This window comes from Plectrocnemia conspersa, unplaced genomic scaffold, assembly GCF_051122295.1.
Source record: "Plectrocnemia conspersa isolate PC_06_02 unplaced genomic scaffold, ASM5112229v1 ptg000005l, whole genome shotgun sequence".
Taxonomy (NCBI): Eukaryota; Metazoa; Arthropoda; class Insecta; order Trichoptera; family Polycentropodidae; genus Plectrocnemia; species Plectrocnemia conspersa.
Window position 1 is genome coordinate 2,586,639 of NW_028277169.1, and position 16,967 is coordinate 2,603,605.

Here is a 16,967-nt window from a genome sequence, read left to right on the forward strand (position 1 = left end):
GTCCTTAATTTTTGTTGTAGTGTTTTATATTTACAATCTTTTGGTGTAATTGAGTTTTTTGTTATAGTGGATTTAATATCACATTAATTTGTTAGTATACACCTATGAGTGAGTTAATCTTACGAATATTTCCATAAATATTTCTGTTGCTATTTATTTATTATTATTTAATATTAAAAAATAATAAATAAAAAATCAGTGATTTTATTAGTCTTATCGCTTATTACTTTTTTGGTATTAATATTTTAATAACTTATTTTACATATTTATTATATATTATTCGACTTTTGTGGACTTTTTTTATATCAATACAAAACCTTTCAATATTTTTTATAAAATTAATATGAAATATTTTTGTTAGATTAATTTATTTCATACTCTTTAATCTATTTATATTATTTTGTAATAACTGGGGTACTTCAAAACACTGAAAGATCGAACGCCGTACATGTACGGCGATACTCCTCAATGGGTTAATATTAAATATTCAATAATTTGATTTGTGTATAAGCTTATTTTAAATCTGAATTATTTAAAAACAATAACAACATATTTTATTGGAATAATTTAAAATATAAATATTTTTTTTGTCTCAAAAACATATGTATACTAACATTAAAAAATATAATATTTCAACTCTAGATATATTTTTGATAAAAAAATATAGAATAAATCATTGTAACAATTTAAAAAAAATGATTATAATTTGTACAAAAAAAAATATATTTATAACGATATCTAAATATTGAGATAGAAAATAATACAGCTAAAATTATCGCGTGATCTTATTAAATTTATAATAGATTGAATTATCTTATCTTTGTGGTAGAAGTGTTACAGTATCTTTATTTTAAAAATTCTAGGCCGAAATACTAATATTGGGTCTTATATGCTCATAAGTTCTCTGAACTTTTATCATTAAATAATTGATGCATTAATATAGTATATAATACAATTAATTATAAAATATATTTTTAATATATTCTTCATATATATTTTGCCACAAAAAATTAAATATTTATTTTATTGGCCTTAATTTTTGTTGTAGTGTTTGATATATACAATCTTTTGGTGTTCAAGTATCATCACCTATGTATTAAAAAATCGTATCAACCCCAAAATTACACGCTTTCCGAATAGTACATTTCGTACGAGTACCGTTCAAAATTTCTATCTCTTTTTTTATCACAACATACATATAATACATAATTCATATTATATATGTGTAAGTTAGGCTCAAATAAGTAGCAAAGAGACACAGGACAAAACACAGTGTTCCGTTGAGTTAAATAAATTATACACGAACGTAAATGGGAAACCTGAATCTACGTTACCAATAGTCATTATCATGCGAACATGTTGAAAACATTATGAAGGTACATGATGGGCTAATTACCGAGATTCATCATACAACCACACTTTCGGGGGCAGTCCGTGGGTACCGTAGGGCAGTCTAAAGGGGGATCTTCATAACATGTCTGTCAATGGTAAAATGCAAGGTAAATTGCATTTCAGCATGCGCCCTTAATTTCATCCGGTAGTTGAAATGTGGTTGTATGTGGAATGAGTAAATTACACGCACATAAAGGGACTACTTTGACATCCTACGTCACACAGAATACAAATGCAACCACCGCATAAATTGGACAGCTGTTCCTGTATTACCAACCTTTTAAGATATAATAAAGCATGCAAATAGATTTTTGTGTGTTCATAATTAACTTCAACGTTTATTCCTATGATATAAAAGTCAGGGTTCTGTAGTTGATTTGCATAATATCTGAATGAGCTTACAATGTAAAAAGCTTTTTCAAATGTGTATGATATTTCATAGCTCAAGAGAATTAGACCTTTTTGATTGATCATCGTAGGAATTAGTCATTTTATCTTATCTTTGGCGCTTAATTTTGCTCACATCAATTAAATATGATCCACTTTTCATTGCCCGTTACAATACGATTCATGATACATAGTATAATCAGTGGGTATAGACTGGTAACACAGAGGCAGCGGGTTCGAGTCACAGCAGCGGACTCAATTTTTTATTTATAAAAATTAGCGTGTATTAAATACCGGTCCCCAGCTGCAAAGTGACATCTATTGATTATAAATTAAAATATAGATAATAATTTATAATTCATTATATATATGTCACTGATTCACAGACTGAAAAGTCTAGTGAATAAGACTAAAATCATTACATATGATTAACTTTCCCAGTTGGTACAGATGTATTGCGTTGTAACGCATTAGGCTTACGCCTGTCAGACTTCAAGTTTTAAGTTTAAAAATAAAAATAGTTACAGAATATTTATTTTTATTTGTATATTACATGGTATAAAAAATTGTATTATATTTCTGTTGCGTAAAAGAAGCGCAAGCTATATTTATGATTTTTATTAAATTCATGCGGCACTCATTTGTCTATCTTTTTGCTCTTTATAGCCGTTTTAATTATTCCAGATTTTTTTATTACAAACGCATTACAAAAAAATGGTTGTTCTGTTTTTTTTTAAAACAAAGTATCTTTACGGCGATTTTTTCGTTTTGTATTCATACAGTGCGGCACCCATTTATCAAGTTTTTTTTATTTTTCAACTGCTTTAAATGGTTTAAAATAGTTTGATTGTCAAAGCCTAATTGTTTTCGCCAGAATTAAAAAATATTATAATATTTATTTTGCCTAAAAGAAGCGCAAGCGATTTTTATGTTTTTTTCTTAATATTATTCATAAAATCATGCGGCTCCCATTTGTCAAGATTTTTGATTTTCGAAACTGCCCTAAATGATCTGTTGGATTACTAACGCCTAACTAAAAAACATGTATAATATTTCTATTGCGGATAAATAGCGCAAGCGATATTTATCCTTTTTATTAATAAATTCATGCGGCACTCATTTGTTAAGATTGTCAAACATTTTGATTTTCCTAACTGTCTTAAATGATCCAGATTTGTTGGATTACTAACGCCTAATTGGTTTCGCCAGGATTAAAAATATTTATAATATTTATATTGATTAAAATAAGTGCTAGCAATATTTATCCTTGTTATTAAATTCATGCGGCACTCATTTGTCAAGCATTTTGCTTTTTTAATTATTCTAGAACTGTTGGATTACAAAAATATACGAAAAAGTCGTTGTTTAGATGTCTGATATTTTTTTGTAAAACCCAGAATAAATATCCTAATAGCGAATTTTTTCTTTTATATTTATAACGTGTGGAACACGTTTATCAAGATTTTTTGTTTTTCTAAGAACTGTTGGATTACCTAGGCTTTTTAATTATGCTAGCTATTTTAAGTGGGTCAGAAATATAAGACTAAAAATAATATAGTGATAACATTTGTTTTTGCGAAATGCTTTGATGCTGTATTTTTGTTGTCGTAAGAATCTATATTTTGTCGCACGTTATAATATGATCAAGAAATGGATTATTTATGTTGCCCAAAAGAAGCGTAATCGATTTTTTTATCGTTTCGCTTAGGTTCTTATAGCATCTATACTTTTTGTCAAAATTATATGTTAATTTATAAAAGCTCGTTAACAGTTTAACGAATCCACTACGATTTTTTTTGGCGGCACAGATATTATATATATATAATAATCTGTATATTAGCGAAAAAACGAACTTTCAGTGACCCGCCGATAAGGTATTAAATACGTGTGGCACCCATTTGTCAAGTTTTTTATTCGTTTTAAGCCGTTTTAATTGGTTCAGAACAACGCCTAACTTTTATGCAGGTTCTGATTCGGTTAACGCCTTCGTCGGTCGTTATTACTTTATCTTAACAGCTCTCGCCCCTATAGTGATTGTTTTGAAATTGTTTACTGTTTTATACCCTGTTTTGAACTCCATATATAAACACTGAAAATTCTACGCAAAATGCATATTGGAGCAAAATATTAATTACTTGAAATTGCTTTGGTTTTCACCGGACATTAAAATTTAAATTGCTTGAGGTTGTATTCAATTGTTTTTTTCTTTGTTGTAAGTTCTAATCCGTCTGCTTCTAAATTGTAGACTGCTTTCAATTTACGGTGCATATTCATAATTTCCGATTCAGCAATTAAGTGTAAAAATCTTTTATTTTTGTACGTCGTTTTCCGATTGAAAAGCATAAAAAGGCCATATTTATCGATTAATATAAAAGTAGTTGAAAGTATTTAAACATAATTAATAATTATAAATTTACATTTTTTATTGAAGTATTGCATATAAAAAATTTAAATAATAACCCATACTACATTTTATTAATAATTAAAAAAAATCTTTGAAATTCATTATTAAATTCTTAAACATAATTACTGATATATTATTTTAAAATCGTATGTTACCACTAATAAACAATAATTACACGTAATATTATTTTGTTGAAAACACGATTTTATTTTTATCTCGTCTTTTGTATTCATACAGCTTCTTCCATAAAATCTGAGTCCAAATATTCCATCGGAAGGAATAAAAAAAAAACAGTACAGTCTTTACTGTTCTGTCGATTAAGTGGATACCTTCCATTCCGGAATATAAGAAGCACCCCCCAGATCATTTGGATTTCTGTATAATGAATGTAGTGCATCTGAATAAATGTATTTTCTCAATTCAAAACGGCCCAGATTTTGTATCGATTGGCCTATTTTATACGGTTTTTGCCAGGTATGAGTATACACTACACCCTTCTCTAAAATATGACTCTAAATATTCCATCGAAAGGAATGCAAAAAAATCATCAAAATTATTTGCATTCAAATTCAGGTTCTTCACTAATCCGTTGTATGATAAGTGGATACCTTCCATTCCGGAATATAAGAAGCAACCCCCGTATCATTTAGCTGTATATGTATGTCTACGTTTTTTTTTACTAATGCTTTGCAAATATCTTTTTTATACATATTTTGACTAGGGTCAATCACTTAAAAATTATATAGACAAGCCCTTAAATAATACATTTATAACCTTTTGATGACTTAATACGTAAATATATTTTTATTTTTGTTTAATGTGCTCATTACCTCATTGGTTTTAAATGCAAAATATTTTTTTTAATGTCCAATGTATCACGACTCTTGATAAAATAACAGAAAGATATGCGTGTAATTGAAATAGCTATAAAAATAAAATACACGCATGTTTATTTATTTAATTACTTTTTATATTTGTTGTAATTATTTTGTTGCATATGGAAATCTGTGCCATATGTATATAATAATAATTATAAACTGATATTACGGCTTCCAATTAATAGATTTTATTTTAAATATGAATCAGTGGAAAACATAATTTGTGGAATTATAATTATGTAGTAATTATTAATTCCAATCTTGTAAACGCGATAGAAAAATTCAATTTGGTCTATCGTGCTGTTTGATATTTCATCCTTGTATAGAATATAGGACGAATTTCATGTAAGGGATATACAAGTCAAACGGTTGTAGTATATAAAACTGCATAATGAAATATAGTGCTGGTAAAGGACACTCCGTGCCTTTAGGATAGAAAGTAGAACCAATATCCGCATAATATACTATTTCAGTAGATGCAAGGATCAAAGCGCGGAAAACGACTCACGCATATACCTAGGTATATGCACGTTACGCCCATATATGTTTACAGGATGCAACTTTCTGCGAATAACGTCTATGTATCGCTGTTTCGGATGCAAGCTTGAATGTGTGTGTACGTTTGTCCACGCCCTACAACGCCGTTGGGCGCATATGTAACACAGCTAATTATTTCACTATTCCTGGAGAGCGCATGCGCTTCTAACTCCCGTTTGTTTCCATGGATAACGCATGAAGTCAGGCGCTAACAATCAGTCGATTGTTAGCGTCTGTTAATTAATTATATATCAAATTCAAATATTATACAGTTACAGCTTTAATTAGAATCGATATATGTGCAACGCTGATTGTTTTTAAGGATTCATTTTTCAATAGAATTCCTTCGGGGTTGAGTCTGTATAAACCATTCTTTGAAAGATGATAATATGTGCCAGTTCAGGATAATATGGCGGATATGTCATGACCTCATTTCATGTATCGTGCTGAATAATGACTTTTCTCTTGAACGGATTGCCATTGCCAGTTCAATTGTTAACAGTACAGTTCTTTCGTAATAATTTATTTTTCATTAAAATATTTAAACAATTATGGTGCTGTTAAGGACCCGGGAGGAAGAATCGGCTGGACGAACGATTTGTTTTAAATGAGTACGCTTTTGTGTTGGCTCTGACCGTCACTCTCTCTCTCTCCGAGATCAAGATCAAGTGTCTTATCTTTATTCAATTCCCATATTTATATACATTGCACACGTGACGTATTTCCTTATGACACATTCCATAAGGTAACATGTACACCATCGATTTGTCCCTTCGATCGACCTTGTGACATACCATGTGACGCAACATCTCTTTGTGACAAAGAGAACAAGTATAGTACTGTTTCCAGTTTCAAGTGTCCCATCGATTTATCGTTTCGTTCAAACGAATGATACTGAATCGATCCCTTGTTTGCTCTAATTGCTTTAGTATAAACAACGTTTATATAACACGATTTTTAGGTCGATGAATTAATTACGTTGCATCATTGCTATTGCGTCGCAATCTTATTGAATTATATAATAATAGGAATTCATAGATTCAAAATCAGAGTATATAACAGTGCACACATAAAATAGATAAGCGCCATCTTATATATATTTTTATAGCTCATTAAAACAGCCTTGTTAGTGAAAAGCCGGATAGTAGTGCTCTAGCGCTGACACCATGGCCGCTCTAGTCGGTATAGAATATAAAATAAAAGTCAATCCAAAATATCCAATTCTCATGAACGCTTGAACTATACAGTAGACCCCCCAACAACACGATTATATGTATTTAAATTAAAAAAACTTCCAATGCAACATGATGGTCGAAAACAATAAATTGTATTATTCCAATACACAAAAATATATATAATTAAAATTATAGTTAGAAATAAACAATAAAAATACGACTTCCAAAAATACATCTAAACCGAATTTTGACCAATAGGAGGGCGATAAAACAATTATCACTTCTCAGAAGTCAAAAATCCACGCAAAAGCAATAAAATCGTGTCATCGCCGTCGCAGTGGGAACGCACGGTAATCTGGCGTTCACGCTACGACTTTTATAAAAATATTACAAATTAAATGAGGAACATATAAACCGAATTTTGACCAATAGAAGGGCGCAAAAAACAATTATCACTTCTCAGAAGTCAAAAATCCACGCCAAAAGCAATAAAATCGTGTCATCGCCGTCGCAGTGGGAACGCTCGTTACCGAGCGTTCCCACTGCGACGGCGCTGACACGATTTTATTGCTTTTGACGTGAATTTTTGACTTCTGAGAAGTGATAATTGTTTTTGCGCCCTCCTATTGACCAAAATTCGATTTGAAAATACTTTTATCAGTCATTTAATATCAGAAATCCATATTAATATCGATAAGAATAGCTATCATATTTTTAAAATAAATGTATTGAAGTGACAAAATATGGAGACATCTGTCTGTACTTTTTTCTTCCGCTTATTTTCCGCTGAAAGTTCAGAACTTTCATTAGGTTAGACTTTGGTTTGAACAGAACGTTTCGCAACTGTCATGTTGAGTTTCATAGATATTTTAGAACAGCGTGTAATTTCATTAGCGCTTATCAGTTAAATATTATTTTCGCTAGTAGAAATATATATCTACTGGTGAAATGTATTTGGACTTCACTAGAGAAAATATAACTTCACTGAAAAATACACATTCAGTGAATAAATAATGAAAAGTACTCAAATTTATATATTATTACGTATGCAAAAGTTAAAATCATATAATTTTACTAGCACCTGTTAGATAAATTATATTTTCACTGGTAAAAATGTACATCTACCGGGTAAAATGTATTCCGATATAATTTCATTGAAATGACATATTTTAAAAAATATTTACAGGATAGATTAGAGACTATTTTTTTTGAGCGATGACTGTTTTAGAATCATTACAGATTTTTCCAGGGAGGGGAGGCCAAAAGTTACCCATTCAATGGTTGTTTTTTTTTAATATTTCGATTTCTTTAAGATTAACAGATTTTACGACGAATTTTAGTAATTTAACAATTCCAGATAAAATGGTTATGAACTACTAAATTTCTGTATCGTAACATATCTGCAAAGTATCTCTGAGTAACCAATGAAATAAAATACTGTAAATCTTATCATCAAGTCATTTAAAATGGATTAAAAAAATAGAAAATATATTGGGCATGACATACATGCCTTTGAACTTCTTAATGATAAACAAATACTATTAGTTCCCTCTAGTCTATGATTCATATGCTGGAGTAATCAATATTTGTGTTGAAATCATTCCAAAATATAAATTAACTTCAAAGCATCGCTCTTTATTTATATAAGTTATTGCCTTACGATAAGATTATCTGAAGACGTTAATTTATCAGCGCTCCAATTATTCGATTATAAATCACACTCAAATAATAAAATATGTGGACGATATATTGCTTATTTGCAAGCAGTGCTTAAACCACGTGTTATGCATAAAGTTTATGTACATATATATATACGTGTGATGTAATAACTCACTCAATTCTCACTTGCAATCAAACTAATAGTACATAGGACGAATAGGAGATTTGTAGAAAAATCGTTGAAACTACTAGAAGACATATTCACCTAACAAATATGAGGCTCATTAAAACTGAAAATGTATTGCTTTTCTTGAGTCATATCCTATAAATATCAAATGATATGAGTTCACCATTCAAAACCAGTCTTTGTCTATCTGAAATATTTCGGTTTAGTTCTGTTTTTAACGTTAGTTATTAAAAATAATAATAAATTCTTAAATATACAGTAAATTTTAATTTATTGATAATGTAAATTCAGTTATCAACTTAATCAAGTTATGATTATTTTATTTCCGTATATGTTGCTATATTGATAACATAAGATTTCATTGTATTTTTTTCATGTGGATAATGCACATAAAAAGGAATCTCACTAAAAACAAATAATATCCTTAATGTATGTTTCGCCGAAATAAATAAGTAATTGATCGAAATTAAAAACGTTTTATTTGCAATTTTTTTGCTCCACTAAATACAAATACTATTTTTATATAAGGATAAGTATTAATCGAATTTATAAACATGCAAAACAGAAAAGCGAGTAAAATAACCACGGACATGTATATATATTTATATATACGCGGTGTCGCCCAAAACGTGCCGCCATACCGTTCAAAGGGTTAAAGTTATTGTTGATATAATGAAAAAGCACGAGTGAACCTAAAGAAACAAATGTCAAAATAAACAAGAATCTGTTGATATACTATTTGCAGTATAAGTACATATATAAATTATTCAAAATATACTATATAAATTAAACTATGCAAAAAGAGTCAATACATTTTTATATATCAGTATATTAAATTAATATGGGCAAGAGTTTTCCTTTGTACAGCTTCTTATATATTTAAAAGTAAATCTCGAGAATCTTAATATTGATTAACTCACAGAAGAGTTGCGCAAATATTTTTATTGAACTTTAATTTTGTACATATGCCCTTTTCATTGTCTGTGGTTCCTGGATTTAGTATAATTAATTTATTTCATAGTTACAATAAGTGCTTGCCTATATTGTAACTATAATCTGAATTATAAATGTCGCCCTATAATTTTGACATCATATTATTAAATTAACCATTAATTGAGAGATTAAAATGCTTACAAATCTCTTCTCAGTTATATTAACACTTTACCTACCGCTCACGCCAATTGGCGTCCTGAGTGTGCCGAAAGTTAAACACCGCAGACGCCAATTGGCGTCCTGTGTATGTTTTCGTTTCCATGTCAAATTAAAAATATATGTTTAGTGTTTTATTTGCTTTTTTTTAAGAGATGACTAAATAAATGTATGAATTTTCATTTTATTTTAATTATTTTTTTTTTAAATTATATTTAGGCTTTATAAATATATTTTATATTTCTTTCATCAGGCAGTTTCACTACCAGACAAACTTATATATCTTTTGATGTGGTCCGAATATTTTAACAAATTTTTCTAGACATGTTATAAATGTAACAATGCATCAATTCAAGCCATTATTAAGTGGTTCTCAACATGTGGTTCGCCGGAAATAAAAATGAATTATTACATTTCCTTATTATTAGATTTTAAAATTGATTGATGATTTTAAAATTATAAAAGCAAGTAATCTAGGAATTTAAATAAAAATAATTTAAATTGAGTTAACCAGCGGTTCTCAAACTTTTTCAAATTTCTAAAAACTTTTATCCAGCACACTTTTTTTTCGGACGGTGTAAAAAAAGAAAAAATATGATATTTTATACACAAACATATAAATATGTATATTTAAAAATAATTTATTGGGTAAATGGGTTTATTTAGAAATAAAGTCAAATTACATAAAATTAAAAAATACGATGTACATATATAAAAAGTACAAGACACTAAAAATGTATCATATCATTAACCATTAGATAGTATTGGATTACTGAGAATCTCAAGATTGTCAGATTAGTAAGATTCTATTGTATTTTTTTCTATCCTGTTATAAGGAAATTCCAACATATTTTTTGTGAGTAAATATTATCTCCCGTCAGATAATACTGGCTTACTGGAAATACCGAATCTCAGTGACACGTTATTTTAGAAAGTGGGAATTTTTTCGAGTTATTATTTTTGAATTATTAGCACGATACACATAAAAACTTATGGATAAGAATTAAGTTTAAGTTATACTATCGTGTGAAGTGCATCTGGTTTTCGTGTGCTCGAGTGAATATTCGAAAAATATTACGAACTGTTTATAAAACATAGTTTTTTAGTTAGATACGAGTGTAGAATCTACGTGAAAATAATTACAGTTTATGTTATTTAATATAGTGTTAAATATATATAGATATTCCAAGTGACAATGAAAATTATAGTGATAGTGATTCAGACTCCTCTGTTCATGAAAGAAATCGTCCACATGCTATGATACTCATGAGCAATGAGGAAGATGAACAAGAAAAATATTTAGAAGACACTTTACAAGAAACAAAACTTTATTGAAGATGACTTGTTTCCCGTTATTGCAGAAGAAACGGATAGACACCATAATCAACACATCAACCGATACAAACTGCCAATAAAATCTAAAAAATGGGTGGATGTAACGGTACTAGAATTAAAAAATTGGTTTGAGTTGATATTGCTAATGGGCCTGGTAAAAAAAGGCTCATTACACCTGTATTAGACAATAAATCCACTAATAGGAACCTTGATATTTACAAAAACCATGAGTAGAAATAGGTTTTATCAAATATTACGTTACCTGCGTTTTTCCAATAATGAAAATGTTCCTGATAATGTAGGATTATTAGGTGAATTAGATTGAGATATTAAGCCAATCGAACCTCAATTATATCAAGTGTCTAATTAGTGTTTATAAATAGCGCTTCAACTACCTGATATATTATATTATTGAATATTAAATAATTTTCTGTTGAGCTTCCTGCATAAAAATTCTAATATTTCCATGAAGTGAATGGCAGAAAACGTGAATGCAATCCGAAACAATCGGAGCTCTTAACTCTGCGTATTCAAGTTTTTTAAAATCCAATACCTTTATTACACCAAGCACGTTATAATTTCTAGCGATAATTTTACAATTCTAAATGGCTCCGTTTTCTATTAATTTATTTCCAGACGAGAAGCATATTCGATTGCTCTTTTTATATAGTAATGCATTCTCAGGATATTTTTGAACACAAAAAATACAATTACTTTATTTGTCTATCAGACAACAGCGAAACGCTCCAAAAGGACGAATAGTAATACCGTTCATATTTTCCCATTTGTTTGAAGTTTGTTCCTTTGATATATCAAAGCAGCATAGTATTTTTAAATGTATTTCCCACAAGATGCAATAACCCGACTTAGATATTAAGTCATAGTATATGCTTTTGTTGTGGATTTATTTCTACTGTTAATAAAAAAAAACTACAACTTAAATCATAATTATGAATAAGTCGTAAAAATTATGTATCTGCAGTGGAACTTTTGTTTATGAGCGTAAAGTATTTAAAACATATATGATTCGCTGTGTTATCATTGCAAAGCATTTATTCAAATGAAGGTGCTGTAGAAAATCGTACGTTACAGCAAGAAATCAATCATCCAGCTTCTTAATACGCTGTCATTATACATTGATCTGTTCAATGTCCGTTCCAAATCATATCGTTTAATTTTAGTACAGTAATACTTTGGTTTATGAGCATAATTCGATCAGGAAACGTGCTCGTACAAATATCAAAGAAAATTTTATCATAATAAATATTTTTTTTTTATTTATCTAGATTAAACATTATGCACATATGTATAGTCATCTAACATATATGTATTGTGTTTGGAGATTTACAAGTAAATTAAAATTAAAATCACTTCATATTTTTTAAATGTATTTATGCAACTTTAATTCAATATAATTAAGTCAATCGTATCAAATCGTAACCGCGGAATTAAGTATATATAAAATAAAATGTAAAAAAAATGGCATGTTCTATCTAAATATTAAGTATAAAAAATCACAAAAACGCACCTATTCCTGTGCCGGTTGACTCCACATGTGTACCTGTTTTAAAAACACGATTGTTTTTATTGCAGGACCAAAGACCTCGTTGATTCACTCAACGAATAAGATGCGAGTGACTCGTATTATGTGCGTTGAATTTCTTGAAGGCTCGCGGATTATTTGAAATATACACCAACTATTGCTGAACTTTGAGATCATACTCATAAGAGCGAGACGGTATTTTATGGGTTATTGACACGGCATTGTTTTCTCTTCTGTTGTAATATACATAGATGCGCTTTGGCATATTTTCGAGTATCACGAAACCACGAGATTCTGAAACTCGAAAGCAAACACCTCAGCTTCCTTAGCGTTTCAGTCTACTATGGATACAACTTATCTTAAAGTTATTAAACGATCATGCGCTAACGAGGAATTTCAATAGGTATTTAATTAATTGTCAAAGTAAAATTCCGTATAACCGACAGCTATCTAACGAAGTTTTAACTATGCTCCTGCAACCATTATGCAATTTTAAAAATATATGGTGTATGTTATCTTTGTTGTTTTTTTAGCGATTTGAGTACAAAAATTTACTTTTTTCTCATTAAATTTCCACTTCGCTCTTCGGTTTTCTATTTCATATACACAATAAGCTTCAATATGATGGGATGTAACAGATTGAAAGCGAGTTATCACCGCGGGGATTTTCATTTATGCCAGATTCATGCGCGTTCATTTTGCAAAATACGATACCACTCTCTAATTTGCGTAACATTCATAGCTTCATTACGGAAAGCCTTATTTATCTATTCAATGTCGTCTGATTGCGTGTCCGAGCTTTTTATGTGAAAACTCTGTTCGACCCGCTTTTGTCTGGAAACACAAAATAATTTCCTACGTCCTTCCTGCAAAATTGACATGTTTACACTTCATAAAGAAATAAGGTCGGACCCTTTACGTACGCGATAGAGATGGACAGATTGTCGACGACAATGGAGCAATTCTTCGAAATGGACCAATAGGCTCAAATTGGATGGAAACTCGTAGAGAATGAAGGCACGTAAGTCGTACGACGGTCCGGGGAATATATGTATACCGTCGATGGCGGTAGATATGATCATAACCAGACAGAGACGCGGATACGTGTACTACAAAACGACTCAATTATTGAGTTTTTTTTCTATACGAATCGCGTTGCAGCCTTTAACGAGCTCCGATTGACGGTTTCCAAAGTAGCACAGCCACCCTAGGGGGGTCCTCGGGGTCGTATTTACTGCGTCTTTGATATAATTTATAGCGAGGATGTCGCTACGACAGTAAACTTACGCCGGTTGACGTATTAAAATTTTCTTGTACCTAGTAAGTAGTAAAACGAATTGCAAACTATAGTTTAACGAGGCTCTGGCTCAGTGCATATTCAAAGAAATTATTATATAATAAAATATAGTAGCAAATTCGCTACTTAGTTTAGTATTCAATCTGTATTTTTACGAAAGTTGAGGGTTTAACTACTCTCTATGCATGTATTTATTTATTTGAAATAAAAACTCTCGTGACTTAACCCCAATGCTTCACGATGGTAAAAAAACAATATTTAGTATTATTTTAATGCACAAAAATAAAATCAAGATATTCAAATTAAATGGTACGGATCGAACCAGCTCCTCGTAGCTGACATTAAACAGATCAATGTATGATGTTAGCGTATTAAGAAGCTCACCTATGGATGGTGACAGCCATAGGCGAGACGCGATCGTTCCTGAACCAAATCTTAAGAATAGTTTGCTTGTCAATATCACCCTTCAGGAGATTGAACAAAAAATATGTTTGTATTACTATTATCAACAAATTGCAGTCAATTCCTATTATATTGTAATTTTGATTATTATTTTAAATACAAATATTAAAATGATAAATTATATTTTAAATAAAAAAATTTAGATTTTCTTAGAGAATTGCGATCACGTCCCTTATTTTTGTCAGCGCTCAAAAACGCTTTTTTTGCATAAGCCATCCATATTCTCAAAGAGCTTGCTATTAACTAAAAGATGTTTTCAACGATAGCTACGAGGAGCTGGAAATATTATTTTTCAAATATTTTGTGGTATAATTTCTGTTTGTATGTATAATGGCCATCATGAGGCATTAGAAAATTTGTAATAAAAATACATAATTTAATGAAAAATATACTTGTCTAATATACCACTTTTAATTTTTTAAATAAAAATGTTAAAAAAATATTTTTAGGTTTAATTTATTTATTAAACATTTACTTGAATTTGAATAATCAACAGGTTTATTTTTTATTTGACAATTAAAGAAAAAAGTTTTTAATTTTACTTTTTTATGTTTGATTGTGTTAAATAATAATATGGCTTTAAAATTTAAAAATATACAAATTTTGCGAATCATAAGTGATTTTCTTAAAAATTCGGAAAGAGACGCTTATATTTTTAAATATATTTATTTATATTTAATTCCGCCTAATAGAAATATCACATATTTTTCAAAATATTTTTTTAGTACTTTTTATAAAAACTAAACATGTGTATATTTTCAAGTTTAAACATATATATTTGTCTTTAAAACATATGTAAAATTTTTAAATGTAAAAAAATAGAGAACAATTGCAGTTTTTCTAAAAAAAAAAATTGAAAAATATTGAATTCTTAACTACTTTTAATTTTTTTAAAACGAGAAAGTTGGTGGAATTTGTCTAGTTAATAAATTTATCGTTCCGCGAACCATATGTTGAAAACATATCTATATTATGTATTTTAAATATATCAAAATTTAATTTTATCTTAAATATTCTGGTCAGTAAAGTGTTAACCCTTTTGTTGCCGAAATTATATGTATCGGCTTTTGCTACTTTGACAAGAATTGCAGGTTCTGACTTTATCATTCAAGAAGAATCTGATACATTTTTAATTTGATGTTGGGTATTTTATTTAGAGGAATACATTGTATAATATATGTATTATATACAGATAATTCTTTTTTTAAATTAATTTCTTTTTGTAGCGAAATAGGAAGAATATTAACACTAAAGTTAATTATTCAGCACCTAAATAACAAAAAGGTAAACGTTTCAAGAACTGTAGTAAGACATAATATAACAACTTATGAACAATTATTTGTTTCCTCTCAAAGGTTAATATTCTCCTTATTTAATTTCTAAAAAGAGCATTTAAAATACCTCAATTATTTTCCTCCAAACGATTACATCACTGTCTTTTAACGTAACGCTTTGTTCTGTACATTGAAAGCTTAAGGTGGAATGAGACATTTTGTAGGAGTTCTTTCTTTTAATAAAACATAAAGTCGTGAAATCTCTTTTTTGCTGGTTTTTCGTTCAAAGACACTTTAAAAACGAAAGGCGTCAAAGATCCACCCATTGTTGTCAGTCAGGCGTAAGAGACTATGCGGGAAACGCATAACGACGTATAGAAAAAAATGTCGTTAAGCTTTGCTTTGTAAAAATTCTCGAAAAATAATTTTAATTGCATTTTTATGATTGATTGTAAAAGAGTTTTTAAAGCGAACTGCATTTTTAATTAATTTATAGTCAAAGTTTTTTTTCATTTATTATTTCAATGCAACTTTTTTTAGTTTTTTTTGTACATACATATATTACTTCTTTTTTTTTATCCGTAATTTTTATCTTTAATTTATCCGTAAATCTTGATAGGATTTCTCAGAACTTTTTACAACCAAAATATTTTTTCTTTGATAAATTTGAGCAATGCAGTATATATTAAATTAAATATTTTAGAAAATAAGAAAAAAATGTGAAAAATAATTTTGGAGTTGCTCTAGAATAGTTCTTAATTAAATCGATACTGATTTATGTAATTGCCGAAATTTTATAAAATCCTCATATTTTTAGTGTTGTTATGGACTACATATATAATAATGTTTAATAAGTTATGCCCGTTTAAAGTAATAGAATTTGATACTATTTTGTATTAAAAAATGATCAAAATTAAAGTTTGTGCTAATTTATGTAATTGTCAAAATTATATAAAATCGCTATTTTTCTGAGTGCAGCTGTGGACCACTTACAAATAATGTTTAATAATGTCTACATAATAAGATCAATTTAAGAATTTGATATTATGTATTAAAAAAATATCAAAATTAAACATTGTGTAATTTGTGTAATTGCCGAAATTCTACAAAGTTCACAATACATATTTTTTCAAATAAAATGAAAAATTATCATTTTTGAAAATGCCATTAATTATTTACAGCATCAATTTTAATATTATATTTGCATATTTCGTATATAAATGTATTTTTTTTTAATTTATTGAAAACGACTGTAATGTTGTTTAATAGGAAGTAGATATCATTATTT

At 28.9% G+C, this 16,967-nt stretch overlaps 1 protein-coding gene across 2 annotated transcripts in view; it reads left to right on the forward strand.

Moving 5' to 3' along the window:
* The window catches only part of LOC148234667 (uncharacterized), a 195,186-nt gene that overhangs the window by 44,859 nt on the left and 133,360 nt on the right, over nucleotides 1-16,967 (forward strand). The gene's annotated exons all lie outside the window — the stretch shown is intronic.